The sequence below is a fragment of the Pimephales promelas genome, chromosome 2, assembly GCF_988280905.1.
Source record: "Pimephales promelas chromosome 2, fPimPro1.hap1.1, whole genome shotgun sequence".
Classification (NCBI taxonomy): domain Eukaryota; kingdom Metazoa; phylum Chordata; class Actinopteri; order Cypriniformes; family Leuciscidae; genus Pimephales; species Pimephales promelas.
The window spans coordinates 17356852-17376370 of NC_142770.1; positions in this window are offsets into that span (position 1 = coordinate 17356852).

A 19519-nucleotide genomic window follows, 5' to 3' on the forward strand; every position below is an offset into this window, starting at 1 on the left:
TCTGGAAGGGGCTAGAGCCTCCATTTTTGCACTCAGGTCTAAGTCTCATGGCCCTCTATCAGAATCCAGAGTTTTGGGAAGATTGGAGAAACTTAATTTTTCGCCCCCAAAAAAAAAACGTAAGGGGTACCACTGTCGTTTTTTTTTCGGGCCCAATTTTTGAGTTTCGATATCTCAGCTCTGGAAGGGGCTAGAGCCTCCATTTTTGCACTCAGGTCTAAGTCTCATGGCCCTCTATCAGAATCCAGAGTTTTGGGAAGATTGGAGAAACTTAATTTTTCGCCCAAAAAAAAAAAACGTAAGGGGTAACACTGTCGTTTTTTTTTCGGGCCCACTTTTTGAGTTTCGATATCTCAGCTCTGGAAGGGGCTAGAGCCTCCATTTTTGCACTCAGGTCTAAGTCTCATGGCCCTCTATCAGGATCCAGAGTTTGGGGAAGATTGGAGAAACTTAATTTTTCGCCCAAAAAAAAAAAAAAACGTAAGGGGTACCACTGTCGTTTTTTTTTCGGGCCCAATTTTTGAGTTTCGATATCTCAGCTCTGGAAGGGGCTAGAGCCTCCATTTTTGCACTCAGGTCTAAGTCTCATGGCCCTCTATCAGAATCCAGAGTTTTGGGAAGATTGGAGAAACTTAATTTTTCGCCCCCCAAAAAAAAACGTAAGGGGTACCACTGTCGTTTTTTTTTCAGGCCCAATTTTTGAGTTTCGATATCTCAGCTCTGGAAGGGGCTAGAGCCTCCATTTTTGCACTCAGGTCTAAGTCTCATGGCCCTCTATCAGAATCCAGAGTTTTGGGAAGATTGGAGAAACTTAATTTTTCGCCCCCCCAAAAAAAACGTAAGGGGTACCACTGTCGTTTTTTTTTAGAGCCCAATTTTTGAGTTTCGATATATCAGCTCTGGAAGGGGCTAGAGCCTCCATTTTTGCACTCAGGTCTAAGTCTCATGGCCCTCTATCAGAATCCAGAGTTTTGGGAAGATTGGAGAAACTTAATTTTTCGCCCAAAAAAAAAAAAAACGTAAGGGGTACCACTGTCGTTTTTTTTTTCGGGCCCAATTTTTGAGTTTCGATATCTCAGCTCTGGAAGGGGCTAGAGCCTCCATTTTTGCACTCAGGTCTAAGTCTCATGGCCCTCTATCAGAATCCAGAGTTTTGGGAAGATTGGAGAAACTTAATTTTTCGCCCCAAAAAAAAAAACGTAAGGGGTACCACTGTCGTTTTTTTTTCGGGCCCAATTTTTGAGTTTCGATATCTCAGCTCTGGAAGGGGCTAGAGCCTCCATTTTTGCACTCAGGTCTAAGTCTCATGGCCCTCTATCAGAATCCAGAGTTTTGGGAAGATTGGAGAAACTTAATTTTTCGCCCCCAAAAAAAAACGTAAGGGGTACCACTGTCGTTTTTTTTTCAGGCCCAATTTTTGAGTTTCGATATCTCAGCTCTGGAAGGGGCTAGAGCCTCCATTTTTGCACTCAGGTCTAAGTCTCATGGCCCTCTATCAGAATCCAGAGTTTTGGGAAGATTGGAGAAACTTAATTTTTCGCCCCCCCAAAAAAAACGTAAGGGGTACCACTGTCGTTTTTTTTTTAGAGCCCAATTTTTGAGTTTCGATATATCAGCTCTGGAAGGGGCTAGAGCCTCCATTTTTGCACTCAGGTCTAAGTCTCATGGCCCTCTATCAGAATCCAGAGTTTTGGGAAGATTGGAGAAACTTAATTTTTCGCCCAAAAAAAAAAAACGTAAGGGGTACCACTGTCGTTTTTTTTTTCGGGCCCAATTTTTGAGTTTCGATATCTCAGCTCTGGAAGGGGCTAGAGCCTCCATTTTTGCACTCAGGTCTAAGTCTCATGGCCCTCTATCAGAATCCAGAGTTTTGGGAAGATTGGAGAAACTTAATTTTTCGCCCCAAAAAAAAAAACGTAAGGGGTACCACTGTCGTTTTTTTTTCGGGCCCAATTTTTGAGTTTCGATATCTCAGCTCTGGAAGGGGCTAGAGCCTCCATTTTTGCACTCAGGTCTAAGTCTCATGGCCCTCTATCAGAATCCAGAGTTTTGGGAAGATTGGAGAAACTTAATTTTTCGCCCCCAAAAAAAAACGTAAGGGGTACCACTGTCGTTTTTTTTTCAGGCCCAATTTTTGAGTTTCGATATCTCAGCTCTGGAAGGGGCTAGAGCCTCCATTTTTGCACTCAGGTCTAAGTCTCATGGCCCTCTATCAGAATCCAGAGTTTTGGGAAGATTGGAGAAACTTAATTTTTCGCCCCCCCAAAAAAAACGTAAGGGGTACCACTGTCGTTTTTTTTTAGAGCCCAATTTTTGAGTTTCGATATATCAGCTCTGGAAGGGGCTAGAGCCTCCATTTTTGCACTCAGGTCTAAGTCTCATGGCCCTCTATCAGAATCCAGAGTTTTGGGAAGATTGGAGAAACTTAATTTTTCGCCCAAAAAAAAAAACGTAAGGGGTACCACTGTCGTTTTTTTTTTCGGGCCCAATTTTTGAGTTTCGATATCTCAGCTCTGGAAGGGGCTAGAGCCTCCATTTTTGCACTCAGGTCTAAGTCTCATGGCCCTCTATCAGAATCCAGAGTTTTGGGAAGATTGGAGAAACTTAATTTTTCGCCCCAAAAAAAAAAACGTAAGGGGTACCACTGTCGTTTTTTTTTCGGGCCCAATTTTTGAGTTTCGATATCTCAGCTCTGGAAGGGGCTAGAGCCTCCATTTTTGCACTCAGGTCTAAGTCTCATGGCCCTCTATCAGAATCCAGAGTTTTGGGAAGATTGGAGAAACTTAATTTTTCGCCCAAAAAAAAAAAAACGTAAGGGGTACCACTGTCGTTTTTTTTTCGGGCCCAATTTTTGAGTTTCGATATCTCAGCTCTGGAAGGGGCTAGAGCCTCCATTTTTGCACTCAGGTCTAAGTCTCATGGCCCTCTATCAGAATCCAGAGTTTTGGGAAGATTGGAGAAACTTAATTTTTCGCCCCCCAAAAAAAAACGTAAGGGGTACCACTGTCGTTTTTTTTTCGGGCCCAATTTTTGAGTTTCGATATCTCAGCTCTGGAAGGGGCTAGAGCCTCCATTTTTGCACTCAGGTCTAAGTCTCATGGCCCTCTATCAGGATCCAGAGTTTTGGGAAGATTGGAGAAACTTAATTTTTCGCCCCCCCAAAAAAAACGTAAGGGGTACCACTGTCGTTTTTTTTTCGGGCCCAATTTTTGAGTTTCGATATCTCAGCTCTGGAAGGGGCTAGAGCCTCCATTTTTGCACTCAGGTCTAAGTCTCATGGCCCTCTATCAGAATCCAGAGTTTTGGGAAGATTGGAGAAACTTAATTTTTCGCCCAAAAAAAAAAACGTAAGGGGTACCACTGTCGTTTTTTTTTCGGGCCCAATTTTTGAGTTTCGATATCTCAGCTCTGGAAGGGGCTAGAGCCTCCATTTTTGCACTCAGGTCTAAGTCTCATGGCCCTCTATCAGAATCCAGAGTTTTGGGAAGATTGGAGAAACTTAATTTTTCGCCCAAAAAAAAAAAACGTAAGGGGTACCACTGTCGTTTTTTTTTCGGGCCCACTTTTTGAGTTTCGATATCTCAGCTCTGGAAGGGGCTAGAGCCTCCATTTTTGCACTCAGGTCTAAGTCTCATGGCCCTCTATCAGAATCCAGAGTTTTGGGAAGATAAGAAAAACTTAATTTTTCGCCCCCCCCAAAAAAACGTAAGGGGTACCACTGTCGTTTTTTTTTCGGGCCCAATTTTTGAGTTTCGATATCTCAGCTCTGGAAGGGGCTAGAGCCTCCATTTTTGCACTCAGGTCTAAGTCTCATGGCCCTCTATCAGAATCCAGAGTTTTGGGAAGATTGGAGAAACTTAATTTTTCGCCCAAAAAAAAAAACGTAAGGGGTACCACTGTCGTTTTTTTTTCGGGCCCAATTTTTGAGTTTCGATATCTCAGCTCTGGAAGGGGCTAGAGCCTCCATTTTTGCACTCAGGTCTAAGTCTCATGGCCCTCTATCAGAATCCAGAGTTTGGGGAAGATTGGAGAAACTTAATTTTTCGCCCAAAAAAAAAAAACATAAGGGGTACCACTGTCGTTTTTTTTTTTCGGTCCCAATTTTTGAGTTTCGATATCTCAGCTCTGGAAGGGGCTAGAGCCTCCATTTTTGCACTCAGGTCTAAGTCTCATGGCCCTCTATCAGAATCCAGAGTTTTGGGAAGATTGGAGAAACTTAATTTTTCGCCCCCCCAAAAAAAACGTAAGGGGTACCACTGTCGTTTTTTTTTCGGGCCCAATTTTTGAGTTTCGATATCTCAGCTCTGGAAGGGGCTAGAGCCTCCATTTTTGCACTCAGGTCTAAGTCTCATGGCCCTCTATCAGAATCCAGAGTTTTGGGAAGATTGGAGAAACTTAATTTTTCGCCCAAAAAAAAAAAAACGTAAGGGGTACCACTGTCGTTTTTTTTTTCGGGCCCAATTTTTGAGTTTCGATATCTCAGCTCTGGAAGGGGCTAGAGCCTCCATTTTTGCACTCAGGTCTAAGTCTCATGGCCCTCTATCAGGATCCAGAGTTTTGGGAAGATTGGAGAAACTTAATTTTTTGCCCAAAAAAAAAAAAAACGTAAGGGGTACCACTGTCGTTTTTTTTCGGGCCCAATTTTTGAGTTTCGATATCTCAGCTCTGGAAGGGGCTAGAGCCTCCATTTTTGCACTCAGGTCTAAGTCTCATGGCCCTCTATCAGAATCCAGAGTTTTGGGAAGATTGGAGAAACTTAATTTTTCGCCCCCAAAAAAAAACGTAAGGGGTACCACTGTCGTTTTTTTTTCAGGCCCAATTTTTGAGTTTCGATATCTCAGCTCTGGAAGGGGCTAGAGCCTCCATTTTTGCACTCAGGTCTAAGTCTCATGGCCCTCTATCAGAATCCAGAGTTTTGGGAAGATTGGAGAAACTTAATTTTTCGCCCAAAAAAAAAAACGTAAGGGGTACCACTGTCGTTTTTTTTTTCGGGCCCAATTTTTGAGTTTCGATATCTCAGCTCTGGAAGGGGCTAGAGCCTCCATTTTTGCACTCAGGTCTAAGTCTCATGGCCCTCTATCAGAATCCAGAGTTTTGGGAAGATTGGAGAAACTTAATTTTTCGCCCAAAAAAAAAAAACGTAAGGGGTACCACTGTCGTTTTTTTTTCGGGCCCACTTTTTGAGTTTCGATATCTCAGCTCTGGAAGGGGCTAGAGCCTCCATTTTTGCACTCAGGTCTAAGTCTCATGGCCCTCTATCAGAATCCAGAGTTTTGGGAAGATTGGAGAAACTTAATTTTTCGCCCAAAAAAAAAAAAACGTAAGGGGTACCACTGTCGTTTTTTTTTCGGGCCCACTTTTTGAGTTTCGATATCTCAGCTCTGGAAGGGGCTAGAGCCTCCAATTTTGCACTCAGGTCTAAGTCTCATGGCCCTCTATCAGAATCCAGAGTTTTGGGAAGATTGGAGAAACTTAATTTTTCGCCCCCCCAAAAAAAACGTAAGGGGTACCACTGTCGTTTTTTTTTCGGGCCCAATTTTTGAGTTACGATATCTCAGCTCTGGAAGGGGCTAGAGCCTCCATTTTTGCACTCAGGTCTAAGTCTCATGGCCCTCTATCAGAATCCAGAGTTTTGGGAAGATTGGAGAAACTTAATTTTTCGCCCCCCCAAAAAAAACGTAAGGGGTACCACTGTCGTTTTTTTTTCGGGCCCAATTTTTGAGTTTCGATATCTCAGCTCTGGAAGGGGCTAGAGCCTCCATTTTTGCACTCAGGTCTAAGTCTCATGGCCCTCTATCAGGATCCAGAGTTTTGGGAAGATTGGAGAAACTTAATTTTTCGCCCCCCCAAAAAAAACGTAAGGGGTACCACTGTCGTTTTTTTTTCGGGCCCAATTTTTGAGTTTCGATATCTCAGCTCTGGAAGGGGCTAGAGCCTCCATTTTTGCACTCAGGTCTAAGTCTCATGGCCCTCTATCAGAATCCAGAGTTTTGGGAAGATTGGAGAAACTTAATTTTTCGCCCAAAAAAAAAAAACGTAAGGGGTACCACTGTCGTTTTTTTTTCGGGCCCAATTTTTGAGTTTCGATATCTCAGCTCTGGAAGGGGCTAGAGCCTCCATTTTTGCACTCAGGTCTAAGTCTCATGGCCCTCTATCAGAATCCAGAGTTTTGGGAAGATTGGAGAAACTTAATTTTTCGCCCCCCCCCCAAAAAAACGTAAGGGGTACCACTGTCGTTTTTTTTTCGGGCCCAATTTTTGAGTTTCGATATCTCAGCTCTGGAAGGGGCTAGAGCCTCCATTTTTGCACTCAGGTCTAAGTCTCATGGCCCTCTATCAGAATCCAGAGTTTTGGGAAGATTGGAGAAACTTAATTTTTCGCCCAAAAAAAAAAAACGTAAGGGGTACCACTGTCGTTTTATTTTTCGGGCCCAATTTTTGAGTTTCGATATCTCAGCTCTGGAAGGGGCTAGAGCCTCCATTTTTGCACTCAGGTCTAAGTCTCATGGCCCTCTATCAGAATCCAGAGTTTTGGGAAGATTGGAGAAACTTAATATTTCGCCCAAAAAAAAAAACGTAAGGGGTACCACTGTCGTTTTTTTTTTCGGGCCCAATTTTTGAGTTTCGATATCTCAGCTCTGGAAGGGGCTAGAGCCTCCATTTTTGCACTCAGGTCTAAGTCTCATGGCCCTCTATCAGGATCCAGAGTTTTGGGAAGATTGGAGAAACTTAATTTTTCGCCCAAAAAAAAAAAACGTAAGGGGTACCACTGTCGTTTTTTTTTCGGGCCCAATTTTTGAGTTTCGATATCTCAGCTCTGGAAGGGGCTAGAGCCTCCATTTTTGCACTCAGGTCTAAGTCTCATGGCCCTCTATCAGAATCCAGAGTTTTGGGAAGATTGGAGAAACTTAATTTTTCGCCCCCAAAAAAAAACGTAAGGGGTACCACTGTCGTTTTTTTTTCAGGCCCAATTTTTGAGTTTCGATATCTCAGCTCTGGAAGGGGCTAGAGCCTCCATTTTTGCACTCAGGTCTAAGTCTCATGGCCCTCTATCAGAATCCAGAGTTTTGGGAAGATTGGAGAAACTTAATTTTTCGCCCAAAAAAAAAAACGTAAGGGGTACCACTGTCGTTTTTTTTTCGGGCCCAATTTTTGAGTTTCGATATCTCAGCTCTGGAAGGGGCTAGAGCCTCCATTTTTGCACTCAGGTCTAAGTCTCATGGCCCTCTATCAGAATCCAGAGTTTTGGGAAGATTGGAGAAACTTAATTTTTCGCCCAAAAAAAAAAACGTAAGGGGTACCACTGTCGTTTTTTTTTCGGGCCCACTTTTTGAGTTTCGATATCTCAGCTCTGGAAGGGGCTAGAGCCTCCATTTTTGCACTCAGGTCTAAGTCTCATGGCCCTCTATCAGAATCCAGAGTTTTGGGAAGATTGGAGAAACTTAATTTTTCGCCCCCCCAAAAAAAACGTAAGGGGTACCACTGTCGTTTTTTTTTCGGGCCCAATTTTTGAGTTTCGATATCTCAGCTCTGGAAGGGGCTAGAGCCTCCATTTTTGCACTCAGGTCTAAGTCTCATGGCCCTCTATCAGAATCCAGAGTTTTGGGAAGATTGGAGAAACTTAATTTTTCGCCCCCCCAAAAAAAACGTAAGGGGTACCACTGTCGTTTTTTTTTCGGGCCCAATTTTTGAGTTTCGATATCTCAGCTCTGGAAGGGGCTAGAGCCTCCATTTTTGCACTCAGGTCTAAGTCTCATGGCCCTCTATCAGGATCCAGAGTTTTGGGAAGATTGGAGAAACTTAATTTTTCGCCCCCCCAAAAAAAACGTAAGGGGTACCACTGTCGTTTTTTTTTCGGGCCCAATTTTTGAGTTTCGATATCTCAGCTCTGGAAGGGGCTAGAGCCTCCATTTTTGCATTCAGGTCTAAGTCTCATGGCCCTCTATCAGGATCCAGAGTTTTGGGAAGATTGGAGAAACTTAATTTTTCGCCCCCCCCAAAAAAAACGTAAGGGGTACCACTGTCGTTTTTTTTTCGGGCCCAATTTTTGAGTTTCGATATCTCAGCTCTGGAAGGGGCTAGAGCCTCCATTTTTGCACTCAGGTCTAAGTCTCATGGCCCTCTATCAGAATCCAGAGTTTTGGGAAGATTGGAGAAACTTAATTTTTCGCCCAAAAAAAAAAAAAACGTAAGGGGTACCACTGTCGTTTTATTTTTCGGGCCCAATTTTTGAGTTTCGATATCTCAGCTCTGGAAGGGGCTAGAGCCTCCATTTTTGCACTCAGGTCTAAGTCTCATGGCCCTCTATCAGAATCCAGAGTTTTGGGAAGATTGGAGAAACTTAATATTTCGCCCAAAAAAAAAAACGTAAGGGGTACCACTGTCGTTTTTTTTTTCGGGCCCAATTTTTGAGTTTCGATATCTCAGCTCTGGAAGGGGCTAGAGCCTCCATTTTTGCACTCAGGTCTAAGTCTCATGGCCCTCTATCAGGATCCAGAGTTTTGGGAAGATTGGAGAAACTTAATTTTTCGCCCAAAAAAAAAAAAACGTAAGGGGTACCACTGTCGTTTTTTTTTCGGGCCCAATTTTTGAGTTTCGATATCTCAGCTCTGGAAGGGGCTAGAGCCTCCATTTTTGCACTCAGGTCTAAGTCTCATGGCCCTCTATCAGAATCCAGAGTTTTGGGAAGATTGGAGAAACTTAATTTTTCGCCCCCCAAAAAAAACGTAAGGGGTACCACTGTCGTTTTTTTTTCAGGCCCAATTTTTGAGTTTCGATATCTCAGCTCTGGAAGGGGCTAGAGCCTCCATTTTTGCACTCAGGTCTAAGTCTCATGGCCCTCTATCAGAATCCAGAGTTTTGGGAAGATTGGAGAAACTTAATTTTTCGCCCAAAAAAAAAAACGTAAGGGGTACCACTGTCGTTTTTTTTTCGGGCCCAATTTTTGAGTTTCGATATCTCAGCTCTGGAAGGGGCTAGAGCCTCCATTTTTGCACTCAGGTCTAAGTCTCATGGCCCTCTATCAGAATCCAGAGTTTTGGGAAGATTGGAGAAACTTAATTTTTCGCCCAAAAAAAAAAACGTAAGGGGTACCACTGTCGTTTTTTTTTCGGGCCCACTTTTTGAGTTTCGATATCTCAGCTCTGGAAGGGGCTAGAGCCTGCATTTTTGCACTCAGGTCTAAGTCTCATGGCCCTCTATCAGAATCCAGAGTTTTGGGAAGATTGGAGAAACTTAATTTTTCGCCCCCCCAAAAAAAACGTAAGGGGTACCACTGTCGTTTTTTTTTCGGGCCCAATTTTTGAGTTTCGATATCTCAGCTCTGGAAGGGGCTAGAGCCTCCATTTTTGCACTCAGGTCTAAGTCTCATGGCCCTCTATCAGAATCCAGAGTTTTGGGAAAATTGGAGAAACTTAATTTTTCGCCCCCCCAAAAAAAACGTAAGGGGTACCACTGTCGTTTTTTTTTCGGGCCCAATTTTTGAGTTTCGATATCTCAGCTCTGGAAGGGGCTAGAGCCTCCATTTTTGCACTCAGGTCTAAGTCTCATGGCCCTCTATCAGGATCCAGAGTTTTGGGAAGATTGGAGAAACTTAATTTTTCGCCCCCCCAAAAAAAACGTAAGGGGTACCACTGTCGTTTTTTTTTCGGGCCCAATTTTTGAGTTTCGATATCTCAGCTCTGGAAGGGGCTAGAGCCTCCATTTTTGCACTCAGGTCTAAGTCTCATGGCCCTCTATCAGAATCCAGAGTTTTGGGAAGATTGGAGAAACTTAATTTTTCGCCCCCAAAAAAAAAACGTAAGGGGTACCACTGTCGTTTTTTTTTCGGGCCCAATTTTTGAGTTTCGATATCTCAGCTCTGGAAGGGGCTAGAGCCTCCATTTTTGCACTCAGGTCTAAGTCTCATGGCCCTCTATCAGAATCCAGAGTTTTGGGAAGATTGGAGAAACTTAATTTTTCGCCCAAAAAAAAAAAACGTAAGGGGTAACACTGTCGTTTTTTTTTCGGGCCCACTTTTTGAGTTTCGATATCTCAGCTCTGGAAGGGGCTAGAGCCTCCATTTTTGCACTCAGGTCTAAGTCTCATGGCCCTCTATCAGGATCCAGAGTTTGGGGAAGATTGGAGAAACTTAATTTTTCGCCCAAAAAAAAAAAAAAAACGTAAGGGGTACCACTGTCGTTTTTTTTTCGGGCCCAATTTTTGAGTTTCGATATCTCAGCTCTGGAAGGGGCTAGAGCCTCCATTTTTGCACTCAGGTCTAAGTCTCATGGCCCTCTATCAGAATCCAGAGTTTTGGGAAGATTGGAGAAACTTAATTTTTCGCCCCCCAAAAAAAAACGTAAGGGGTACCACTGTCGTTTTTTTTTCAGGCCCAATTTTTGAGTTTCGATATCTCAGCTCTGGAAGGGGCTAGAGCCTCCATTTTTGCACTCAGGTCTAAGTCTCATGGCCCTCTATCAGAATCCAGAGTTTTGGGAAGATTGGAGAAACTTAATTTTTCGCCCCCCCAAAAAAAACGTAAGGGGTACCACTGTCGTTTTTTTTTAGAGCCCAATTTTTGAGTTTCGATATATCAGCTCTGGAAGGGGCTAGAGCCTCCATTTTTGCACTCAGGTCTAAGTCTCATGGCCCTCTATCAGAATCCAGAGTTTTGGGAAGATTGGAGAAACTTAATTTTTCGCCCAAAAAAAAAAAAACGTAAGGGGTACCACTGTCGTTTTTTTTTTCGGGCCCAATTTTTGAGTTTCGATATCTCAGCTCTGGAAGGGGCTAGAGCCTCCATTTTTGCACTCAGGTCTAAGTCTCATGGCCCTCTATCAGAATCCAGAGTTTTGGGAAGATTGGAGAAACTTAATTTTTCGCCCCCAAAAAAAAACGTAAGGGGTACCACTGTCGTTTTTTTTTCAGGCCCAATTTTTGAGTTTCGATATCTCAGCTCTGGAAGGGGCTAGAGCCTCCATTTTTGCACTCAGGTCTAAGTCTCATGGCCCTCTATCAGAATCCAGAGTTTTGGGAAGATTGGAGAAACTTAATTTTTCGCCCCCCCAAAAAAAACGTAAGGGGTACCACTGTCGTTTTTTTTTTAGAGCCCAATTTTTGAGTTTCGATATATCAGCTCTGGAAGGGGCTAGAGCCTCCATTTTTGCACTCAGGTCTAAGTCTCATGGCCCTCTATCAGAATCCAGAGTTTTGGGAAGATTGGAGAAACTTAATTTTTCGCCCAAAAAAAAAAAAACGTAAGGGGTACCACTGTCGTTTTTTTTTTCGGGCCCAATTTTTGAGTTTCGATATCTCAGCTCTGGAAGGGGCTAGAGCCTCCATTTTTGCACTCAGGTCTAAGTCTCATGGCCCTCTATCAGAATCCAGAGTTTTGGGAAGATTGGAGAAACTTAATTTTTCGCCCCAAAAAAAAAAACGTAAGGGGTACCACTGTCGTTTTTTTTTCGGGCCCAATTTTTGAGTTTCGATATCTCAGCTCTGGAAGGGGCTAGAGCCTCCATTTTTGCACTCAGGTCTAAGTCTCATGGCCCTCTATCAGAATCCAGAGTTTTGGGAAGATTGGAGAAACTTAATTTTTCGCCCCCAAAAAAAAACGTAAGGGGTACCACTGTCGTTTTTTTTTCAGGCCCAATTTTTGAGTTTCGATATCTCAGCTCTGGAAGGGGCTAGAGCCTCCATTTTTGCACTCAGGTCTAAGTCTCATGGCCCTCTATCAGAATCCAGAGTTTTGGGAAGATTGGAGAAACTTAATTTTTCGCCCCCCCAAAAAAAACGTAAGGGGTACCACTGTCGTTTTTTTTTAGAGCCCAATTTTTGAGTTTCGATATATCAGCTCTGGAAGGGGCTAGAGCCTCCATTTTTGCACTCAGGTCTAAGTCTCATGGCCCTCTATCAGAATCCAGAGTTTTGGGAAGATTGGAGAAACTTAATTTTTCGCCCAAAAAAAAAAACGTAAGGGGTACCACTGTCGTTTTTTTTTACGGGCCCAATTTTTGAGTTTCGATATCTCAGCTCTGGAAGGGGCTAGAGCCTCCATTTTTGCACTCAGGTCTAAGTCTCATGGCCCTCTATCAGAATCCAGAGTTTTGGGAAGATTGGAGAAACTTAATTTTTCGCCCCAAAAAAAAAAAACGTAAGGGGTACCACTGTCGTTTTTTTTTCGGGCCCAATTTTTGAGTTTCGATATCTCAGCTCTGGAAGGGGCTAGAGCCTCCATTTTTGCACTCAGGTCTAAGTCTCATGGCCCTCTATCAGAATCCAGAGTTTTGGGAAGATTGGAGAAACTTAATTTTTCGCCCAAAAAAAAAAAAACGTAAGGGGTACCACTGTCGTTTTTTTTTCGGGCCCAATTTTTGAGTTTCGATATCTCAGCTCTGGAAGGGGCTAGAGCCTCCATTTTTGCACTCAGGTCTAAGTCTCATGGCCCTCTATCAGGATCCAGAGTTTTGGGAAGATTGGAGAAACTTAATTTTTCGCCCCCCCAAAAAAAACGTAAGGGGTACCACTGTCGTTTTTTTTTCGGGCCCAATTTTTGAGTTTCGATATCTCAGCTCTGGAAGGGGCTAGAGCCTCCATTTTTGCACTCAGGTCTAAGTCTCATGGCCCTCTATCAGAATCCAGAGTTTTGGGAAGATTGGAGAAACTTAATTTTTCGCCCAAAAAAAAAAACGTAAGGGGTACCACTGTCGTTTTTTTTTCGGGCCCAATTTTTGAGTTTCGATATCTCAGCTCTGGAAGGGGCTAGAGCCTCCATTTTTGCACTCAGGTCTAAGTCTCATGGCCCTCTATCAGAATCCAGAGTTTTGGGAAGATTGGAGAAACTTAATTTTTCGCCCAAAAAAAAAAAACGTAAGGGGTACCACTGTCGTTTTTTTTTCGGGCCCACTTTTTGAGTTTCGATATCTCAGCTCTGGAAGGGGCTAGAGCCTCCATTTTTGCACTCAGGTCTAAGTCTCATGGCCCTCTATCAGAATCCAGAGTTTTGGGAAGATAAGAAAAACTTAATTTTTCGCCCCCCCCAAAAAAACGTAAGGGGTACCACTGTCGTTTTTTTTTCGGGCCCAATTTTTGAGTTTCGATATCTCAGCTCTGGAAGGGGCTAGAGCCTCCATTTTTGCACTCAGGTCTAAGTCTCATGGCCCTCTATCAGAATCCAGAGTTTTGGGAAGATTGGAGAAACTTAATTTTTCGCCCAAAAAAAAAAACGTAAGGGGTACCACTGTCGTTTTTTTTTCGGGCCCAATTTTTGAGTTTCGATATCTCAGCTCTGGAAGGGGCTAGAGCCTCCATTTTTGCACTCAGGTCTAAGTCTCATGGCCCTCTATCAGAATCCAGAGTTTGGGGAAGATTGGAGAAACTTAATTTTTCGCCCAAAAAAAAAAAACATAAGGGGTACCACTGTCGTTTTTTTTTTTTCGGTCCCAATTTTTGAGTTTCGATATCTCAGCTCTGGAAGGGGCTAGAGCCTCCATTTTTGCACTCAGGTCTAAGTCTCATGGCCCTCTATCAGAATCCAGAGTTTTGGGAAGATTGGAGAAACTTAATTTTTCGCCCCCCCAAAAAAAACGTAAGGGGTACCACTGTCGTTTTTTTTTCGGGCCCAATTTTTGAGTTTCGATATCTCAGCTCTGGAAGGGGCTAGAGCCTCCATTTTTGCACTCAGGTCTAAGTCTCATGGCCCTCTATCAGAATCCAGAGTTTTGGGAAGATTGGAGAAACTTAATTTTTCGCCCAAAAAAAAAAAAACGTAAGGGGTACCACTGTCGTTTTTTTTTTCGGGCCCAATTTTTGAGTTTCGATATCTCAGCTCTGGAAGGGGCTAGAGCCTCCATTTTTGCACTCAGGTCTAAGTCTCATGGCCCTCTATCAGAATCCAGAGTTTTGGGAAGATTGGAGAAACTTAATTTTTCGCCCCCCCAAAAAAACGTAAGGGGTACCACTGTCGTTTTTTTTTTCGGGCCCAATTTTTGAGTTTCGATATCTCAGCTCTGGAAGGGGCTAGAGCCTCCATTTTTGCACTCAGGTCTAAGTCTCATGGCCCTCTATCAGAATCCAGAGTTTTGGGAAGATTGGAGAAACTTAATTTTTCGCCCAAAAAAAAACGTAAGGGGTACCACTGTCGTTTTTTTTTCGGGCCCAATTTTTGAGTTTCGATATCTCAGCTCTGGAAGGGGCTAGAGCCTCCATTTTTGCACTCAGGTCTAAGTCTCATGGCCCTCTATCAGAATCCAGAGTTTTGGGAAGATTGGAGAAACTTAATTTTTCGCCCCAAAAAAAAACGTAAGGGGTACCACTGTCGTTTTTTTTTCGGGCCCAATTTTTGAGTTTCGATATCTCAGCTCTGGAAGGGGCTAGAGCCTCCATTTTTGCACTCAGGTCTAAGTCTCATGGCCCTCTATCAGAATCCAGAGTTTTGGGAAGATTGGAGAAACTTAATTTTTCGCCCAAAAAAAAAAAACGTAAGGGGTACCACTGTCGTTTTTTTTTCGGGCCCAATTTTTGAGTTTCGATATCTCAGCTCTGGAAGGGGCTAGAGCCTCCATTTTTGCACTCAGGTCTAAGTCTCATGGCCCTCTATCAGAATCCAGAGTTTTGGGAAGATTGGAGAAACTTAATTTTTCGCCCCCCCAAAAAAAAACGTAAGGGGTACCACTGTCGTTTTTTTTTCGGGCCCAATTTTTGAGTTTCGATATCTCAGCTCTGGAATGGGCTCGAGCCTCCATTTTTGCACTCAGGTCTAAGTCTCATGGCCCTCTATCAGAATCCAGAGTTTTGGGAAGATTGGAGAAACTTAATTTTTCGCCCCAAAAAAAAAACGTAAGGGGTACCACTGTCGTTTTTTTTTTTCGGGCCCAATTTTTGAGTTTCGATATCTCAGCTCTGGAAGGGGCTAGAGCCTCCATTTTTGCACTCAGGTCTAAGTCTCATGGCCCTCTATCAGAATCCAGAGTTTTGGGAAGATTGGAGAAACTTAATTTTTCGCCCCCAAAAAAAAACGTAAGGGGTACCACTGTCGTTTTTTTTTTCGGGCCCAATTTTTGAGTTTCGATATCTCAGCTCTGGAAGGGGCTAGAGCCTCCATTTTTGCACTCAGGTCTAAGTCTCATGGCCCTCTATCAGAATCCAGAGTTTTGGGAAGATTGGAGAAACTTAATTTTTCGCCCAAAAAAAAAAACGTAAGGGGTACCACTGTCGTTTTTTTTTCGGGCCCAATTTTTGAGTTTCGATATCTCAGCTCTGGAAGGGGCTAGAGCCTCCATTTTTGCACTCAGGTCTAAGTCTCATGGCCCTCTATCAGAATCCAGAGTTTTGGGAAGATTGGAGAAACGTAATTTTTCGCCCAAAAAAAAAAAAACGTAAGGGGTACCACTGTCGTTTTTTTTTCGGGCCCAATTTTTGAGTTTCGATATCTCAGCTCTGGAAGGGGCTAGAGCCTCCATTTTTGCACTCAGGTCTAAGTCTCATGGCCCTCTATCAGAATCCAGAGTTTTGGGTAGATTGGAGAAACTTAATTTTTCGCCCCCCCCAAAAAAAACGTAAGGGGTACCACTGTCGTTTTTTTTTTCGGGCCCAATTTTTGAGTTTCGATATCTCAGCTCTGGAAGGGGCTAGAGCCTCCATTTTTGCACTCAGGTCTAAGTCTAATGGCCCTCTATCAGAATCCAGAGTTTTGGGAAGATTGGAGAAACTTAATTTTTCGCCCAAAAAAAAAAACGTAAGGGGTACCACTGTCGTTTTTTTTTTCGGGCCCAATTTTTGAGTTTCGATATCTCAGCTCTGGAAGGGGCTAGAGCCTCCATTTTTGCACTCAGGTCTAAGTCTCATGGCCCTCTATCAGAATCCAGAGTTTTGGGAAGATTGGAGAAACTTAATTTTTCGCCCAAAAAAAAAAACGTAAGGGGTACCACTGTCGTTTTTTTTTCGGGCCCAATTTTTGAGTTTCGATATCTCAGCTCTGGAAGGGGCTAGAGCCTCCATTTTTGCACTCAGGTCTAAGTCTCATGGCCCTCTATCAGGATCCAGAGTTTTGGGAAGATTGGAGAAACTTAATTTTTTGCCCAAAAAAAAAAAAAACGTAAGGGGTACCACTGTCGTTTTTTTTTCGGGCCCAATTTTTGAGTTTCGATATCTCAGCTCTGGAAGGGGCTAGAGCCTCCATTTTTGCACTCAGGTCTAAGTCTCATGGCCCTCTATCAGAATCCAGAGTTTTGGGAAGATTGGAGAAACTTAATTTTTCGCCCCCAAAAAAAAACGTAAGGGGTACCACTGTCGTTTTTTTTTCAGGCCCAATTTTTGAGTTTCGATATCTCAGCTCTGGAAGGGGCTAGAGCCTCCATTTTTGCACTCAGGTCTAAGTCTCATGGCCCTCTATCAGAATCCAGAGTTTTGGGAAGATTGGAGAAACTTAATTTTTCGCCCAAAAAAAAAAACGTAAGGGGTACCACTGTCGTTTTTTTTTCGGGCCCAATTTTTGAGTTTCGATATCTCAGCTCTGGAAGGGGCTAGAGCCTCCATTTTTGCACTCAGGTCTAAGTCTCATGGCCCTCTATCAGAATCCAGAGTTTTGGGAAGATTGGAGAAACTTAATTTTTCGCCCAAAAAAAAAAAACGTAAGGGGTACCACTGTCGTTTTTTTTTCGGGCCCACTTTTTGAGTTTCGATATCTCAGCTCTGGAAGGGGCTAGAGCCTCCATTTTTGCACTCAGGTCTAAGTCTCATGGCCCTCTATCAGAATCCAGAGTTTTGGGAAGATTGGAGAAACTTAATTTTTCGCCCCCCCCAAAAAAACGTAAGGGGTACCACTGTCGTTTTTTTTTCGGGCCCAATTTTTGAGTTTCGATATCTCAGCTCTGGAAGGGGCTAGAGCCTCCATTTTTGCACTCAGGTCTAAGTCTCATGGCCCTCTATCAGAATCCAGAGTTTTGGGAAGATTGGAGAAACTTAATTTTTCGCCCCCCCAAAAAAAACGTAAGGGGTACCACTGTCGTTTTTTTTTCGGGCCCAATTTTTGAGTTTCGATATCTCAGCTCTGGAAGGGGCTAGAGCCTCCATTTTTGCACTCAGGTCTAAGTCTCATGGCCCTCTATCAGGATCCAGAGTTTTGGGAAGATTGGAGAAACTTAATTTTTCGCCCAAAAAAAAAAAACGTAAGGGGTACCACTGTCGTTTTTTTTTCGGGCCCAATTTTTGAGTTTCGATATCTCAGCTCTGGAAGGGGCTAGAGCCTCCATTTTTGCACTCAGGTCTAAGTCTCATGGCCCTCTATCAGAATCCAGAGTTTTGGGAAGATTGGAGAAACTTAATTTTTCGCCCCCCCCAAAAAAAACGTAAGGGGTACCACTGTCGTTTTTTTTTCGGGCCCAATTTTTGAGTTTCGATATCTCAGCTCTGGAAGGGGCTAGAGCCTCCATTTTTGCACTCAGGTCTAAGTCTCATGGCCCTCTATCAGAATCCAGAGTTTTGGGAAGATTGGAGAAACTTAATTTTTCGCCCAAAAAAAAAAAAACGTAAGGGGTACCACTGTCGTTTTATTTTTCGGGCCCAATTTTTGAGTTTCGATATCTCAGCTCTGGAAGGGGCTAGAGCCTCCATTTTTGCACTCAGGTCTAAGTCTCATGGCCCTCTATCAGAATCCAGAGTTTTGGGAAGATTGGAGAAACTTAATATTTCGCCCAAAAAAAAAAACGTAAGGGGTACCACTGTCGTTTTTTTTTTCGGGCCCAATTTTTGAGTTTCGATATCTCAGCTCTGGAAGGGGCTAGAGCCTCCATTTTTGCACTCAGGTCTAAGTCTCATGGCCCTCTATCAGGATCCAGAGTTTTGGGAAGATTGGAGAAACTTAATTTTTCGCCCAAAAAAAAAAAACGTAAGGGGTACCACTGTCGTTTTTTTTTTCGGGCCCAATTTTTGAGTTTCGATATCTCAGCTCTGGAAGGGGCTAGAGCCTCCATTTTTGCACTCAGGTCTAAGTCTCATGGCCCTCTATCAGAATCCAGAGTTTTGGGAAGATTGGAGAAACTTAATTTTTCGCCCCCCAAAAAAAACGTAAGGGGTACCACTGTCGTTTTTTTTTCAGGCCCAATTTTTGAGTTTCGATATCTCAGCTCTGGAAGGGGCTAGAGCCTCCATTTTTGCACTCAGGTCTAAGTCTCATGGCCCTCTATCAGAATCCAGAGTTTTGGGAAGATTGGAGAAACTTAATTTTTCGCCCAAAAAAAAAAAACGTAAGGGGTACCACTGTCGTTTTTTTTTCGGGCCCACTTTTTGAGTTTCGATATCTCAGCTCTGGAAGGGGCTAGAGCCTCCATTTTTGCACTCAGGTCTAAGTCTCATGGCCCTCTATCAGAATCCAGAGTTTTGGGAAGATTGGAGAAACTTAATTTTTCGCCCCCCCTAAAAAAACGTAAGGGGTACCACTGTCGTTTTTTTTTCGGGCCCAATTTTTGAGTTTCGATATCTCAGCTCTGGAAGGGGCTAGAGCCTCCATTTTTGCACTCAGGTCTAAGTCTCATGGCCCTCTATCAGAATCCAGAGTTTTGGGAAGATTGGAGAAACTTAATTTTTCGCCCCCCCCAAAAAAAACGTAAGGGGTACCACTGTCGTTTTTTTTTCGGGCCCAATTTTTGAGTTTCGATATCTCAGCTCTGGAAGGGGCTAGAGCCTCCATTTTTGCACTCAGGTCTAAGTCTCATGGCCCTCTATCAGGATCCAGAGTTTTGGGAAGATTGGAGAAACTTAATTTTTCGCCCCCCCAAAAAAAACGTAAGGGGTACCACTGTCGTTTTTTTTTCGGGCCCAATTTTTGAGTTTCGATATCTCGGCTCTGGAAGGGGCTAGAGCCTCCATTTTTGCACTCAGGTCTAAGTCTCATGGCCCTCTATCAGAATCCAGAGTTTTGGGAAGATTGGAGAAACTTAATTTTTCGCCCAAAAAAAAAAAACGTAAGGGGTACCACTGTCGTTTTTTTTTCGGGCCCAATTTTTGAGTTTCGATATCTCAGCTCTGGAAGGGGCTAGAGCCTCCATTTTTGCACTCAGGTCTAAGTCTCATGGCCCTCTATCAGAATCCAGAGTTTTGGGAAGATTGGAGAAACTTAATTTTTCGCCCCCCCCAAAAAAAACGTAAGGGGTACCACTGTCGTTTTTTTTTCGGGCCCAATTTTTGAGTTTCGATATCTCAGCTCTGGAAGGGGCTAGAGCCTCCATTTTTGCACTCAGGTCTAAGTCTCATGGCCCTCTATCAGAATCCAGAGTTTTGGGAAGATTGGAGAAACTTAATTTTTCGCCCCCCCAAAAAAAACGTAAGGGGTACCACTGTCGTTTTATTTTTCGGGCCCAATTTTTGAGTTTCGATATCTCAGCTCTGGAAGGGGCTAGAGCCTCCATTTTTGCACTCAGGTCTAAGTCTCATGGCCCTCTATCAGAATCCAGAGTTTTGGGAAGATTGGAGAAACTTAATATTTCGCCCAAAAAAAAAAACGTAAGGGGTACCACTGTCGTTTTTTTTTCGGGCCCAATTTT